The sequence below is a fragment of the Tachyglossus aculeatus genome, unplaced genomic scaffold (assembly GCF_015852505.1).
Source record: "Tachyglossus aculeatus isolate mTacAcu1 unplaced genomic scaffold, mTacAcu1.pri scaffold_1_arrow_ctg1, whole genome shotgun sequence".
Lineage (NCBI taxonomy): Eukaryota > Metazoa > Chordata > Mammalia > Monotremata > Tachyglossidae > Tachyglossus > Tachyglossus aculeatus.
Genome location: NW_024044915.1, coordinates 6,054,816 through 6,071,221, shown reverse-complemented (window position 1 = coordinate 6,071,221; position 16,406 = coordinate 6,054,816). Strand labels below are relative to the sequence as shown.

The 16,406-nt window shown below is 46.5% G+C and overlaps 1 pseudogene; it reads right to left on the bottom strand.

Annotated features, from left to right (window-relative positions):
- Nucleotides 1-9,566: 9,566 nt before the first annotated feature.
- LOC119923531 lies at nucleotides 9,567-10,495 on the bottom strand (annotated as a pseudogene).
- Between the last annotated feature and the right edge of the window lie 5,911 nt (nucleotides 10,496-16,406).

Here is a 16,406-nt window from a genome sequence, read left to right as displayed (position 1 = left end):
CTGTCCTCATCACATTGTCTCCACCCTGGGAACCATCCCACAGTCCAGTCCTTTCTTCCTGTTCTCTATTTTCCTCCTCGTCTTCCTTCTTCTTCAATTTCTCCTCCTTGTTCTCCTCCTCTTCCTCCTTCTCCTTCCAAAACCCACTTCCCTGGGAACTGTGCAAGCTGCTGTTTGGAGAGAACCATACAAATACCACTTTCCTTCCCGCTCCTCATCTCTCTCCCTCAGGAACAAAAGCAGAAGGAATGTCCCAGTTTTGCTGCTATTTGCCCTCAGCCCAGCTCCTGGCTCCTCTCCAGGGCCCTGGCAAACAGCCTTGAAAGGGATGTCCCATTACAGGGAATGCTGCAGCACAAGGGTTTGGTGCCTACTCAGCCATTGCCAGCCCGGGCTCTTCCCAAGTACTCCACTTTACTCCAAGTTTCATCCTGTGCTCATATGCAAAAATAATAATAATAATAATAATAATAATAATAATAATAATAACAATGGCATTTAGTAAGCGTTTACTATGTGCAAAGCACTGTTCTAAGCACTGGGGAGGTTACAAGGTGATCAGGTTGTCCCACGTGGGGCTCACAGTCTTAATCCCCATTTTACAGATGAGGGAACTGAGACACAGAGAAGTTAAGTGACTTGCCCAAAGACACACAGCTGACAATTGGCAGAGCTAGGATTTGAATCCATGACCTCTGACTCCAAAGCCCGGGCTCTTTTCCACTCAGCCACGCTACTTCTATAGGAGACAGGGGAACGGACTCCCCAGAGTCCCACTCTTAACAGAAGCTTGTAGGGCCAATGACTCAGAATGATGGAGGGCTGGGAGTGGGGAGGGCTGTTTATGCTGTCACAGAGAAGACTATGTAAATGAAGAATATCTCTAAGGAATCAATCCCTGGGTCACCTCCCCGCTCCTCACTCTCCTTCTCCTCTCCCTCTGGTCTTGGGCAGGAAGAGAAAGGGGGAATGGAGAGATGTTTGGCCCTCTAAGTGTTCACCCCGCCACTTCTAGCGGTGAGCAGCACAGAAGCAAGTGACCATCTGCTGCCTAGAAATGCCCCAGAAATGCTATTCCTGAATGGCTAGGACTCATTTCAGGCCATTTTCAGTCTGTCTGTATCTTAATGTATAGTGGAATCCGCTGGTGCCTACCACATGGTGCTGCCCCCAGTGCAGTGAGTTGGGTCCGAGCTGATGGGTGGTGTGGCAGATTGCAGGTTCCAGGAATCACAGGGTCTGGGCTCCTCAGGATGGATTGAAGCATTCCACTGCTGACAGGCGGGCAGCAAGAAAGCAGCGAAGTTGTTTTTAAGGAAATTTATTCTCGATTCAGTTTACCTGCCAGTATCAATAGTGACTGCAGTACTCATTTTTTTGGACAAATAGTTAGAGATGGCTGTAAAGGGCTAGGTATACAACAGTATTTCCATTGCTCTAATCACCCACCATCTGCGGGCCTGGTAGAATGGTACAGTGGTACCATGAAAAAAAAAACAGATAAGCAAAGCTATGCTCCGACACTAGACCGAAAAGGCCAGAATGCCTCCCCTTGGTCCTCTTTGGTCTGCAAAACACACCTAACTAAAAGGCATACTTGAGCCCTGATGAAGTTCAGATGAGGAAGTCCATGCACCTCCCTATGTCCCCTCCTATGAACTGGGAAAGGCAGAACATAGTCCTTACTGATGAAGCCTTATTGGATTATTGTAATTTGTTAAATAATGGTTTAAATCCTTACATTCGTAGGTGCAACAAGCTCTGCCAAAACCAGACCACAGTCAGAGCCACACATTCAAACCAGGCGACTGGGTACGTGTTAAGTCAGTCACACGAAAGAACACCCTTGAGCCACAGAAGAAGGAACCACATCAGATGTTGCTAACTACAAGAACTGGGGTAAAGTCTCGAGGACCAACCACTTGGATTCACCCATCCCATACTAAGCAAGTTCTGGAGCCATCAGAAGAGGACCTTAAAGTTGTATGAACTCATGAATAACAGCAACCCCAAGGAGGAACCGCAGAACTATTGAGAAATTGATACCTGGAAGGGACTCTTGACACTGGGGCTAGCACTATTCCTCAGGGTCTGTAAAGCCCCTCATGAACACTTAATAGCAGGCCCCAGTCATTGGTTGGGACTTCTATCTGTACCTGTCCGGGAGAGTACACCATGAAAAGCACCATTGTGTAGTGAGATGCAGTATGATATAGTGGATGGAGCACAGGCCTGGGAGTCAGAAGGTCATGGGTCCCGGCTCTTCCCCTTATCTGCCGTGTGATCTTGGGCAAGTCACTTCACTTCTCTGTGCCTCTGGGACTCTGTTCCCTAGAGGCCCGCCCGCCCACCCACCATCACACCAAGTGGCCCCCGCTGCTCCCGGAAGGATCCTCTCCTCAGAGCACCGCCACAGACGCCCGGGACTCCGTTCCCGAGAGGCCTGCCCACCCGCCCGCCATAACACCCAGTGGCCCCCGCTGCTCCTGGAAGGCTCCCCTTCTCAGAGCGCCCACATAGACGCCCCCTGCTTCCACCCCACCCCCAACTTAAGCGACCTCCCTTAGAGTGCCCCCCATCCCCCCCCTCCTTCCCGGTCCGGTCCTGACTGACTCCCCCCCACCCAACCCCGGGAAAAAGGCCCTTGTTACCATCAAGTTACATTAACGACAACCTCATTCGCACCTACTCAGCCCTCCCATGCTAGTTGGCTGTTTGCTCCTCTCCCCAGGTATCTCTACTCCCTGACCCCCCTTAACAGGTCCACCGTACTCCAGCACATAATAGCTTGTATCTGCTCTCTGTGACATTATTATCTGACAATTTTATTATTGCCATAGCATATGAATTGTTTAACTACACCCTGTGATGACATCGCCTTCTTATATCATTGCTACTGTTTTATTGCTTCTGCATCTCTATTGTTAACCTCCCACTGTACTCGCCCTGCTGACTCACCATGTACTTTCAATTCCCTTGCTCCCAACTGCCATTCCCATTCCTCACCTTCCCCTTCCCCTCTCCCACCCAGCTTTTTCCCTCCCTCTCACCCACCAAGATCACTCCCCCCAACCCCCTACAAAGGATCCCTCTGTACCAGCGCAGTTCCTCTGCTCTTCCCTCCCAGCAACCTCACTCCCCTCCTCCCCGCCCCCACCCCATCCCAGTTCTCCTTTCCCGTCACCACCCCACTTCCCACTCTCCCCACCAAGGCCCCCGCCAACTCATCCCGATCCAAACCCTCCCCACCACTCGCACCCTTCCCCCTCCCTCCTCTCCCTCGACAGATGCTGTCAAGTGCGGCCTCTGGAACCCCCGCTTCGTTTTAAGTGAGATCCCTTTCATCCTGGACCTATTCCTTTCCAGCTCTCTACTCCTCCTCGCCCTAACTGAAACATGGCTATCTCCGGATGACACGGTCTCTTCTGCTGCTCTCTCCAGTGGAGGCCTCTTCTTCTCCCACTCCCCCAGACTCACTGGAAAATGAGGAGGTGTCGGTTTCCTTCTCGCCCCCCAATGTCGCTTTCGCACTATCCCTCCTCCCCCTTCCCTTTCCTTCCCTTCCTTTGAAGCCCACATTATTCGCCTCTACCTCCCCCTCCAGATTCTTGTAGCCGTCATCTACCGCCCTCCCGGCCCCACTTCCAACTTCTTTAACGACTTTGACCCCTTCCTCACCTTCCTTCTCTCCTTCTCCATGCCCACTCTGATCTTCGGAGACTTCAACATCCACATGGATATCCCTGATGACTCCTCTGCTGCCCGCCTTCTATCTCTCCTCGACGTTGCCAACCTCTTGCTCCACCTCACCCACTCACCAACTTGGTCATACCCTCGACCTCATCATCTCCTATCGCTGCACTGTGTCCACCCTCACCAACTCTGAAATCCCTCTCTCTGATCATAATCTTCTCACCTGCCTCCTCACTCACACTCCTTTCCCCTGTAAATCCATATTACTCCCTCACAGAGATCTCCGCTCTCTTGACCCCATCCATCTTTCTGAGCGCCTCACACCCCACCTCGCCTCCCTTTCCTCTCTACACAGTCTTGATGATCAGATTACTGCTCTCAACTCTACCCTTTCTACTCAGCTAGACTCACTGGCTCCCCTTTCCCTTCGCCGCTCTCGTACCACTAACCCACAGCCCTGGATCACTGCCACTGTCCCCCTCCTTCGCTCTTATGCACGAGCTGCCGAACGCTGCTGGCGAAAGTCTAAACACCATGCCAACCTCGTTCACTTCAAGTTTATCCTTTCCTGTCTTAACTCAGCCCTCTCCTCCGCCAGACAAAACTATTTCTCCTCCCTCATTGACACCCATGCCCATCACCCCCGCCAGCTCTTCCATACATTCAACTCCCTTCTCAGGCCCCCGGTTCCCCCCCCACTTCCCTCACCCCCAACGATCTGGCCTCCTACTTCATTAACAAAATTAAATCCATCAGGTCCGACCTTTCCAAAGTCACTTACCCCCCTTCTCCAGCCCCCCGGCTCTCAACACTCTCTGCTACTCTCCCATCCTTCCCAGCAGTACCCTCAGAGGAGCTCTCCTCCCTGCTCTCAAGTGCCACTCTGGCCACCTGTGCTTCTGACCCCATTCCCTCTCATCTCATGAAATCTCTCTCTCCATCCCTTCTCCCCTTCTTAACTTCCATCTTCAACCGCTCACTCTCCCTGGTTCCTTCCCCTCTGCCTTCAAACATGCCCATGTCTCTCCCATCCTAAAAAAACCCTCTCTTGACCCCACCTCACCTTCTAGTTATCGCCCCATATCCCTCCTACCATTCCTTTCCAAACTCCTTGAACGAGTTGTCTACACGTGCTGCCTAGAATTCCTCAGCACCAACTCTCTCCTCGACCCCCTGCAATCTGGCTTCCATCCCCTACATTCCACGGAAACTGCCCTCTCAAAGGTCACCAATGACCTCCTGCTTGCCAAATCCAATGGCACATACTCCATCCTAATCCTCCTCGACCTCTCAGCTGCCTTCGACACTGTGGACCACCCCCTTCTCCTCAACACGCTATCTGACCTTGGCTTCACAGACTCTGTCCTCTCCTGGTTCTCCTCTTATCTCTCCGGTCGTTCATTCTCAGTCTCTTTTGCAGGCTTCTCCTCCCCCTCCCATCCCCTTACTGTGGGGGTTCCCCAAGGTTCAGTGATTGGTCCCCTTCTGTTCTCAATCTACACACACTCCCTTGGTGACCTCATTCGCTCCCACGGCTTCAACTATCATCTCTAAGCTGATGAAACCCAGATCTACATCTCTGCCCCTGCTCTCTCCCCCTCTCTCCAGGCTCGTATCTCCTCCTACCTTCAGAACATCTCCATTTGGATGTCTGCCCGCCACCTAAAACTCAACATGTCCAAGACTGAACTCCTTGTCTTCCCTCCCAAACCCTGCCCTCTCCCTGACTTTCCCATCTCTGTTGACGGCACTACCATCCTTCCCATCTCACAAGCCCGTAACCTTGGTGTCATCCTCGACTCCGCTCTCTCATTCACCCCTCACATCCAAGCCGTCACCAAAACCTGTCGGTCTCAGCTCCGCAACATTGCCAAGATCCGCCCTTTCCTCTCCATCCATACTGCTACCCTGGTCGTTCAAGCTCTCATCCTATCCCGTCTGGACTACTGCACCAGCCTTCTCTCTGATCTCCCATCCTCGTGTCTCTCCCCTCTTCAATCCATACTTCATGCTGCTGCCCGGATTGTCTTTGTCCAGAATCGCTCTGGGCATGTTACTCCCTTCCTCAAAAATCTCCAATGGCTACCAATCAATCTGCGCATCAGGCAGAATCTCCTCACCCTGGGCTTCAAGGCTCTCCATCACCTCGTCCCCTCCTACCTCACCTCCCTTGTCTCCTTCTACATCCCACCCCGCCCCCTCTGCTCCTCTGCCGCAAATCTCCTCACCGTACCTCGTTCTCGCCTGTCCCGCCATCGACTCCCGGCCCACGTCATCCTCCGGGCCTGTAATGCCCTCCCTCTGCCCATCCGCCAAGCTAGCTCTGTTCCTCCCTTCAAGGCCCTACTGAGAGCTCACCTCCTCCAGGAGGCCTTCCCAGACTGAGCCCCTTCCTTCCTCTTCCCCTAGTCCACCTCTCCATCCCATCTTACCTCCTTCCCTTCTCCGCAGCACCTGTATATATGTATATATGTTTGTACATATTTATTACTCTATTTATTTCTTTATTTAATTTACTTGTACATGTCTATTCTATTTATTTTATTTTGTTAGTATGTTTGGTCTTGTTCTCTGTCTCCCCCTTTTAGACTGTGAGCCCACTGTTGGGTAGGGACTGTCTCTATATGTGCTAACTTGTACTTCCCAAGTACAGTGCTCTGCACACTGTAAGCGCTCAATAAATATGATTGATTGATTGATTATGCCTAAATTACCTAATCTGTAAAACGGAGATTGAGACTGTGAGCCCCACGTTGGAGAGGGAGTGTGTCCAAACCAATTTGATTGCATCCACCCCAGTGCTCATTACAGTGCCTCGCACATAGACTTAACAAATATTACAGTCATTATTATTACTATTATCCCCTGGACCAAAATCACTCGCTCCCACTAAGAGTGATATTGGTCTGTGGCATCCAAAATTTTTTTTTCCACCTTAAGTGTAGGGTTTGGTTACACTTTGTGCTTGTCACTGAGTGCCTGATCCAGTAGAAGCTCCCCATTAATTAGGGCTGCCCAGTGTGTGGTGTGAATCTACAGATCTCATCGCAGGGGCCAGGAATTAGGAGGATGTGAATCTACGGGTCCCGCCCCAGGGGATCAGGACCTTTTTCACCTTGCTTCTGTGACCACCTTTTCACCTGCCACCTATGGCAGGTAGACCTATTGATGGCATAAGTGGTATTGCCAAATTAATAATTCAGTTCTTAACTGAAAAAGCAAAGTCCTCGGCTCATTAAGGAAGTGCAGGCCATCCTCCTGGTTGCCCTTCAGAGCTCTGTGGTTTTAGACATGCGGCTTACCACTGAAGTTGGGGACTGCTCCCACTCCCGGGGTGGGGTAGCGTAAAGAAGACAAACAACACAGCTCTCTCCAAGTCAGGCACCTTTAATCCCACTCCCACCTGGGAGGGCTCAGAAAAAAACACCAATCCAGGCACAGAATGCCCAGCAGAACTGACTGGCCCACAGGGTTGTGCAGTCCACATACTGAGCACAGGAGGCTTTCAAGGGTGAGGCTTTAACACATCCTTTCATTTGCATAAGCCCGCCCCTGGATGACACAGGCAGCTCCCCTTGGCCCTCTGAAAGATGCTCCCACAGGAGCGAACCCTCATTAGTCCCCATGCTGTCCGTCAGTTTCCGGGGCTTCTCAATGGCGGTCGAGCACAAAGGTGGCATCCCTTGTTGTCCAATGGCTTCTATTCATCACTCTTAGACCCGCCTCCAATGGGCCATTGCTCTCCGCCTCATGGCCCGATCCGCCATCTTAGAGCATGTGGCCTAGGGGAGGGGAGGTATATCTAGATGTTGGGGAGTGCGCTTTCTGCGCAATGGGGCCACCTTGGACCGCAGGGGGCCAACAAGACAGCTTGAATCTCTCTCCCCACACCTCAGCAGAGCTCAACCCAGACCAAAGTTTGGAGCCAGAGAGGGGAAGGAACGATGAGGAAGAACCTTTTGCCTTTGGGCAGGGCTCCAGGTAAGAAGCCCCCTGGAGATGCCCCGAGGAAGAAAAGGGTCTGTGCATGGGGTTCTGGGTTGGAGACTATGCAGATCTCACCTCTCTGCCCCAGGCCACAAGCCTGAAGAGGGGAAGGGTAACAGGGACCTGGGTTGTCATTGGTGCACAACGTTGTATGTACATTCCTTGATAACTTTTTCAATCTTACACCACTCTAAGCAGGGATATCTCAGTTAGCCAAGGGGCCACAGGAAGCACATAAAACCTCCCAAGATGGGGGAGAGCTATGTTTTATTATCACATCTTGTTTCCCAGCATTCATTCATTCACTCATTCATTCATTCCTTCAATCATATTCCTTAAGAGCTTACTCTGTGCAAAGCACTGTACTAAGCACTTGGGAAAGTACAATACAACAATAAACAGTGGCATTCCCTGCCCACAACTAGCTCACAGTCCAGATGGGTGTGTGTGTAACAAACATCAATACACATAAATACAACTACAGAGATATACATAAATGCTGTGGGGTTGGGGGAAGGGGGAAGAGCAAAGAGAGCAAGTCAGGGAATTGATTGAGTTTCCGTGCTGTAGGGCAGGAGAAACACTGCCAGATGTGCCCACCAGGGGAGGATTTCCCCTGGAAATAAGCTTGAGACAGCAGGCAACAAGAGCAGCAAGTCAGGTCTCCTCACTGCAACTACCCGAAACAACTGATAAAAAAGGGAAGACCTTTCCCCTGGGCCATGGCAAAAACCATCTATGAAATGCACTGAGATGCCTACTGCGGTTGCAGCCAAAGCACAGGATGACATGTTGAGGGCAACTGGACTATTTGAACTCCTCTGACATGGGAGCATCTGTACAAACTTGGGGAAACCAGTTAGATGGGTAGCTAATTTGTAATAATCTATGTGTGTGAATGTATATGCGTATAGGCATATACCCCTTTTTAAATTAGATTAAGTATGAAATACAGCTTTCTGCTATATACAGTGGTGGGTTTGGTGGCTTTGTGCTTGTCACTTAGTGCCTGATCCAGTAGAAGCTTCCCATTAATTAGGGCTACTCGGTGGTGTGAATCTGCAGATCTTATCCCAGGGGCCAGGAATTAGGAGGAGGTAAATCTACAGATCCCACCCCAGGGGATCAGAAATCTGGGTGAGGTGCATCCAAGGATTTCATCTAAGGGAAGCATGAATCTGGGTGAGGTGAATCTTTAGCAGCCTGGGGAGGCCAGACAGAGCAAGCATCTCAGTCAGAGCTCTTGATATGCGTATTGTTATATTGCATTCTCCCAAGTGTTTAGTACAGTGTTTTGCACACACTACAATACAATTGCTCAATACATATAATTGACTGACTTCCCTAGTACTTTTGCCCTTTTTCTCATCCTCCCCAAACTCACACTTTCGGGGGCCTTCTCCAGCTCCTCCTTTAGTACTCACTGCTGTCCTGTATCCCAAACTCTTCTTAGCCTAGGTTCTAATTATTTAAATGAACGTGGATATCTTTTCTAAAAGCCATTAATGGCACCATCGGGGAATGAGAGGGAGACAAAGGGGCTAGAGATGAAGGGCTGGGGTGCCATGGGGAGAAGCAGATACTTCCTTTGGAGGTCCAAGGGGGTAAGCTTTGGGAAACACCTAGGGTGTCTGGGGAGGGAATGTAAACAGAGACAGGATTTACAGAATTGGTCCCAAATTGGGTAAAATAATTTATCATAATCTGCACCCAACATTCTCTGTCACAAAGTGTTACTTGTCACACTTTTTTGGAAGCCTTTATCTGGTCCTGTCTTAAGCCTGTGGTGAAGTGACACAGAACATCTGACACTGGATCAGTGATGCCCAAATCAGAAAGTCTAATGACTTTACCTCAGTGAGAAGAGCAGATAGTTTTCCTAGACCTTACAAGGGATCGGTGTTAGGAAAAGGAGATTCTTTTTTCCGGAACCGTCTCATTCTCCTGTCCCTGTAAATCATGTGGAATAGACTCACAGCTGAAAAGGTGAATCCCAACACCACATGGCTATTCATTATCAGTGAAGAATTCTTTTTCATGTTCATTATAACACTCAGCATGATTGACTGCTGTCCATAAAGGAAAACATAGAGGGTGGCCAGAGCAATGACTCTTTTGGCTGCTCTGACCTTTGGCATCAGTCTGGGGGAATGACTTGGTCTATAGAGGTGCTGGACTTTCCGGTGGTGTCTGTGCAGGACAAACACCATGTAGCCACTGACCAGGTTCATGAGCTCCGCAGAGAATAAGTCCCAGAAGCTGAGCACAACTGCAATTATTAGGGTGGTTACTGCGCTTATTTGAACCTTTAAGCAATATTTGAGATCCAATATGATTTGGACGCAGCTACTGTTTTGGGGGCCTTTAATATCTATGACACCTTCAATATTAATTAACATATTGAAGATCCAGGAGAAGACAGAGGAGGGAAGGATGCACTTTTGTCATTTAACTTTGAGTCCTGCCCACTGGGAGGTGCTGGGACTGATGGTGATGGCTTGGAAGATGCTCAGGAGGCAGGTGATGCAGATTCCGAAGCTACGGGCCACTCGATAAAGGTACATGAAGAGTTTACATCCAGTATAATCTAGGAAATTTAACAGTTTCAAGTTAACATGATCTCTGGGATTCCCCTGGTGAGCAGAATTATGGTGTTAGCCAAGGTTAGCTGGGTAAGAATCAAATCTGAGGAGCTGGGCATGTGGCTGGCAGAAATCATGTGGCCATAAAACAGAAGGAGGAAAACATTCACTGAGACCCCGAGGCTGAACTGTAACAGAATCATCATCCCAAAAGAGATCTCAGTGGTGTTCATTGTCTTGATTATCCATTATAATCAGAAGAAGCCTCCTGCAGAGCACCCTGGGGGTAGGGAGGATTGAGGAAGGAGAAAGAGAGACAGGAGAAAGGAGGAGAATGGAGAGCACTTTTCAGTTTTCAATATTTCAAATGATTCATGTTTCAAATTTTTGTGTCCCTTAATCACTTGATCAATCAACACATAGTATTCATAGACCACCTGCTGTAGGCAGAACTAAATCCTTGGAAGAGTACACAAGAAACAAAAGATATGGTCTCTGCCTTAAAGGAGAGAGATAAGTAAACATTGATTATTTACAAATATTGTGAACAGGAGAAAGAACATGAACATAATAATGATGATATTTGTTAATCGGGCAGTAGGTGGGAAAATCAAGATCAAGGTACAGTAAGTGAACTTGGGAAGAGCACAGAATGTTACCTGGTGAAGAGTGCTGGTATGCAAGATGGGAAAAGCTGGCAACAGCCTTCAAACCAATGGTACAGAGTTTTTTATTGATGTGATGGAAAATAGGTTTAGCAACTAGAGGATTTTGAGAAGTGGAGAGGTGATCCAGGCAGCAGCTTGTTGTACAGTGGATGAGGCAAAAGTCTGGAGAAAAACAAGAAGACTGTTATGAGAGTCATCAGAGTGGTGACTTGGGATGGAGAAGAAGAGGCAGAGCAGGGAAATGTGGAGGAAAAAACATTAGAATTTTGCAATGGCTTGAGTGTGAGAGCTGAAAGATACTAGCACTAATTGTATCCTCTAACATTTGAAGGATGCTATGATGAAGAAAAGGATCACTTTCAGGATATTGTCTATTAATATGACTCAGAATCTGATCAATGGTATGAATCATAGTGTTGGGCAGGAAAGGTATAGTAGCATGTGGGGACTTCTAATACTTAAACTCATTTGAGAGATGCAGCTTTTGAAATGCCTTTCAGAGATTCCCTTTTGAGGATTCTGCCAATCAAAAAATAAATGATCTTTATTGAGTTTACTGTATTCTGAGCATATGAAAATCCCAAATATCAAGTAAAGGTTTGTTGAATGTGCTAGATTACTGGAGTACAGGGTAGTAATCACAACTGTGGTATTTGTTAAGTGCTTACTAAGTGCCAAGCACTATACAAAGTACTGGGGTAGATATAAGATAATCAGGTCCCACACGGGATTCACAATCTAATTAGCAGGGAGAACAGATATTGAATCCCCATTTTGCAGATGAGGGAACTGAGCCACAGAGAAGTAAAGTAATTTTAATGGAGCATGCCAAATTCAAAACGAGTGAATGAACACTAATGTGATCTGGCGATTTGTTGTGGGCATGGAATGTGTCTGTCATGTTGTTGTGTTGTACTTCCCAAGCGGTTAGTTCAGTGCCCTGCACTCAGTAAGTGTTCAGTAAACACGATTGATTTATCAGTGATGTTTTGCAACTTTGGCTATGAGAATAACAAGAAACCAAGAATTGGTTTACACCTCTATTTGTGTAAACCTCACTTCTGCACAAATCCAGCAAAAAAAGAGGATAAAGGGTTCATAAAGTTAAATGTTGGTTGCATCATTTAGAAGTTGGAAATTATTAGAGCATTTAAGTGTATTTTGAAAATGTGTATCTTTTGTGCAGTGTTTGGTTTGAATTGCCTTTGCACTCATTATACATTTCTCTTTTTATTCCAACCTTCTTAAGCCATAAATGGCTGGAGGGCTCACTGTGGATCATTGTCTTGAAAGAAATTCAGGTTTTAAGAAAATATTATTTGCTTTTGAAATCTGAAACCAAATGAAGATGATGTCAGTTAATCAAGAGATTTCATTTTGTGCTTTCTGTGTGTAGAGCACTATGCTGGGTTCTTGTGGTGTGGGGGAAGGGGGGACGGTGTGTAATCTACTAGAGTTGGTAGATATGATCCATGCCCTAAAGGAATTTACACTCTACAGAGAAGCAGCATGGCCTAGTGAAAAGAGTACAGGCCCAGGAGTCAGAGGACCTAGGTTCTAATCCCGACTCTGCCACTTAACTGCTGTGTGATATTGGGCAAGCAACTTAACCTTGTGCCTCAGTGCCCTCATCTGCAGAATGGGGATGTAATACCTGGTCTCTGTCCTATTTACACTGTGAGCCCCTTGTGGGACTTGATGATCTTTATCTACCCCTAATGTAAAGTGCTTGGCCTGACAAATGCTAGAGTTATTATTATTATTATTATTATTATTAGTAGTAGTAGTAGTAGTAGTAGTAGTAGTAGTAGTAGTAGTATTAAGCACCTACTATGTTCTTAGGAAGGTATCAGGCTACAGTACCCACTCTGAATCACGTAGTAGGTGCCCAATGAGTGTTCTTGATTGACTGATTGATTGATTGATAGGCTCCCATCACTGTCAATATAAGACATGATCCCACACCTCAAGTAACTTGTAATTTAACTTCAAATATACTTCAGGGAGAATATCCTGTTCAATACCTGTTTTCCCTCCTACTTAGACTGTGAGTCCCATGTGGGACAGGGATTGTGTCTAACTCGATTATCTTGTATCTACTCCAGTGCGTAGTACAGAGCTTGACACATAGTAAGCGCTTAACAAAAACACGATTATTATTATTATTCATTTATTCATTCAATCATATTTATTAAGCACTTACTATGTGCAGAGCACTGTACTAAGTGCCTGGGAAGTACAAGTCAGCAACATCTAGAGATGGTCCCTACCCAGCAACGGGCTCACAGTCTAGAAGGGGGAGACAGACAACAGAGCAAAACAAGTAGACAGGCATCAAAATGGTCAGAACAAATAGAATTATAACTATAAGCACAGCATTAATAAAATAAATATTGTAAATATGTACAAGTTAAATAAATAGAGGAATAAATCTGTACAAATATATACAAGTGCTGTGGTGAGGGGAAGGAGGAAGGGTGGGGGGGAGATGGGGAGGAGGAGAGGAAAAAGGGGGGCTCAGTCCGGGAAAGCTTCCTGGAGGAGGTGAACTCTCAGTAGAGAGAGACGATCCCTACCCAACAACGGGCTCACAGTCTAGAAGGGGGAGACTGACAACAAAACAAAACACGTAGACAGGTGTCAAAACCGTCAGAAAAATTGAATTATAGCTATATGCACATCATTATCAAAATAAACAGTAAATATGTACAAGTAAAATAAATTGAGTAATAAATCTGTACAAATATAGAGAATAGAAAATAAAAAATATTTCTATAAATAGAAAATGGAGAAGCAGCGTGGCTCAGTGGACAGGGCCCGGGCTGGGGATTCAGAGGTCATGGGTTCAAATCCTGCCTCCGCCGCTTGTCAGCTGTGTGACTTTGGGCAAGTCACTTCACTTCTCTGGGCCTCAGTTATCTCATCCGGCCGGAGGGAGGCCCGGGGCTTCGGTGCCACCTCCGCCTCTGGGCAGCCGTGTGTGAAGGGCAGAAGCCGCCATTACAGTGCCCAGGGTCATATGACGGGATTAGAACACAGGTTTTCTGACTCCTAGACCCATGCTCTTTCCACTAGGCCATGCTGCTTGTTACTAGGCTACCCTGCATGCGTGCCTATATCAGGTTTCAGCCACATAAGAATAATAATAGTAGCAATGATGATAATAACAATAATTATGACATTTGTTAAGCACTTACAATGTATCAATCACTGTTCTAAGTGTTGGGGTAGATACAAGTGATTCAGGTTGTATCTACCTGATATCTACCTGATACAACAGGTGGAGACTGCCTCCTCTCTCTCCCCACTCCAGTCCATACTCCATTCTGCTGCCTGAAACAATTTCCTTCAAAATCGTTAGGACCACATTTCCCCATTCTCAAGAAACACCAGTAGTTGCTCGTCCACCTCTGTATCAAACCTAAACTGCTGACCATTGGCTTTAATGGACTTAATCACCTTGCCCCCTCCTATCTCATGTCACTATTCTCCTACAACAACCCTGTCTGCACACTTTGTTCCCCTTAGTTAACCTTCTCACTGTACCTCAATCTCGTCTATCTCACTATCGACCTCTTGACCAAATCCTACCGCTGGCCTGGAATGCCCTCCCTCCTCACATCAGGCAGATAATTGTTCTCCCCCACTTCAAAACCTTATTAAAGGCACATCTCCTCCAAGAGGTCTTTCCTGACTAAGCCCTCCTCTCCCCTCCTCCCACTCCCTTCTGCACTGCTCTTACTTGTTCCTTCATTCATCCTCCCTCCATCCCCACAACACGGATGTATGTATCTGTGTACATCTGTAATTTATTTATTTATTGATTGATTCATTCATTCATTTATTCATTCATTCATTCATTCATTCATTTATATTGCTGTCTGCCTCCCCCTTTAGACTGTTAGCTCATTGTGGGCAGGAATATGTCTGTTTTTTTGTTCTATTGTACTCTCCCAAGCACTTAGTATGGTGCTTTGCACACAGTAAGTACTCAGTAAATCCAACTGAACAAATGAATGAATGATAGAGTCCCTGTCCTACATGGGGCTCACAGCATTAATTCCTATTTTACAGATGAGGTAACTCAGGCAGAAAGAAGTGAAGTGATTTACCCAAGGTCACACAGCAAACAGGTAGTAGAGTTGGGATTAGAACGCATGTCCTCTGACTCCCAGGCCTGTGCTCTTTCCACTAGGCAATACTGCTTCCTCTAGGCCATGACATGTACAACCATAGTTACAGCTCTATTGTCTAATACTTCAATAATTCAATGACTCATTGCTAGACAAACTGGGTGCTCAAATTAAGAAATTGTTATCTCTTCATGATTAGCTAAAATTTGGGGGTTTTGAAATCTTACAATTTAAAAACAACTCTTGAATTCATATAATAATTGAGGGAGACTCTGAAGGAAAGAGTTCAAAAGTGTGAAGAGGTGTTCCAAAGGAGGTGGCTTGCTACAATATACTTCAGGAAAACAAGATGGCAGTTACCCAATCTAAACTGGAAAAATTCTTCTCTAAATTCATTACCTACTATCATAGTCAACAAAACAATTTAGTACTTTTGCAGCCTCTTGCAAGCCTTCATAAGTATACTACAACTCCTTTTAACCAAGGAGCTAAATATAACAGTATGAAGGACATAAACAAGACATTTCATATTATTTTTTCTGAGGTTTTGGAATGTATCCCAATTTATTACATGTAAGTCTATGGGAAAATTTATCCAATGATAAGCTGTTGAAATACACCCAAACTTTGCTTCTACTTAAGAGTGAGGATTGAGGATAAATATATTAGGTTGCTCGGGCATGGGTGTGGTTGGGTGGTATTTTGGAGGCCTGAGCAAGGTGGTGAGTTGGTTTTAAACCAAACTTGGTACCTTCATCACTGGACTTGAGAAGGTTAGCAAGAGATTTTGTAAAGTAAATTTCTGGGGCAGGATGACAAACTGTTGTCTGAGATGAAGTTACATAAGACCATCAGCGATGTCATCCTGATCAGACTAATGGACCATCTCAGGGAATGTTAAATGCCTGAAAAAAAGTTCCAAGAGATACTAGAGGGACCATGTGACAAGTCCCCTTTCTGTCAACTATCCCTTAATTCAGGATCTGCAACCTTTTTGTGCTCAGGTCAATGGAAATTAAACTTTTGTGCACTTGATGTGTATAAAGCCAATCATAAAATGTAATAAAAGAGAAGGGGGAGAAAAAGAAGAGGAAAGAAAAAGAAGGGAAGGTTTTAGCCAGGGCTCCAAGTGACTTTTCCCCCGGTTCATTCATTCAATTGTATTTATTGAGTGCATGCTATGTGAAAGGCACTATACTAAGTGCTTGGGAGAGTACAATACAACAATAAACCGACACATTTCCTGCCCACAATGAGCTTACAGTCTAGATGTGGGGAGGTAAACAAGAATACAAACAAATTATAGACATGTACATAGGTGCTGGGGCCTGGGCCAGTCGGGG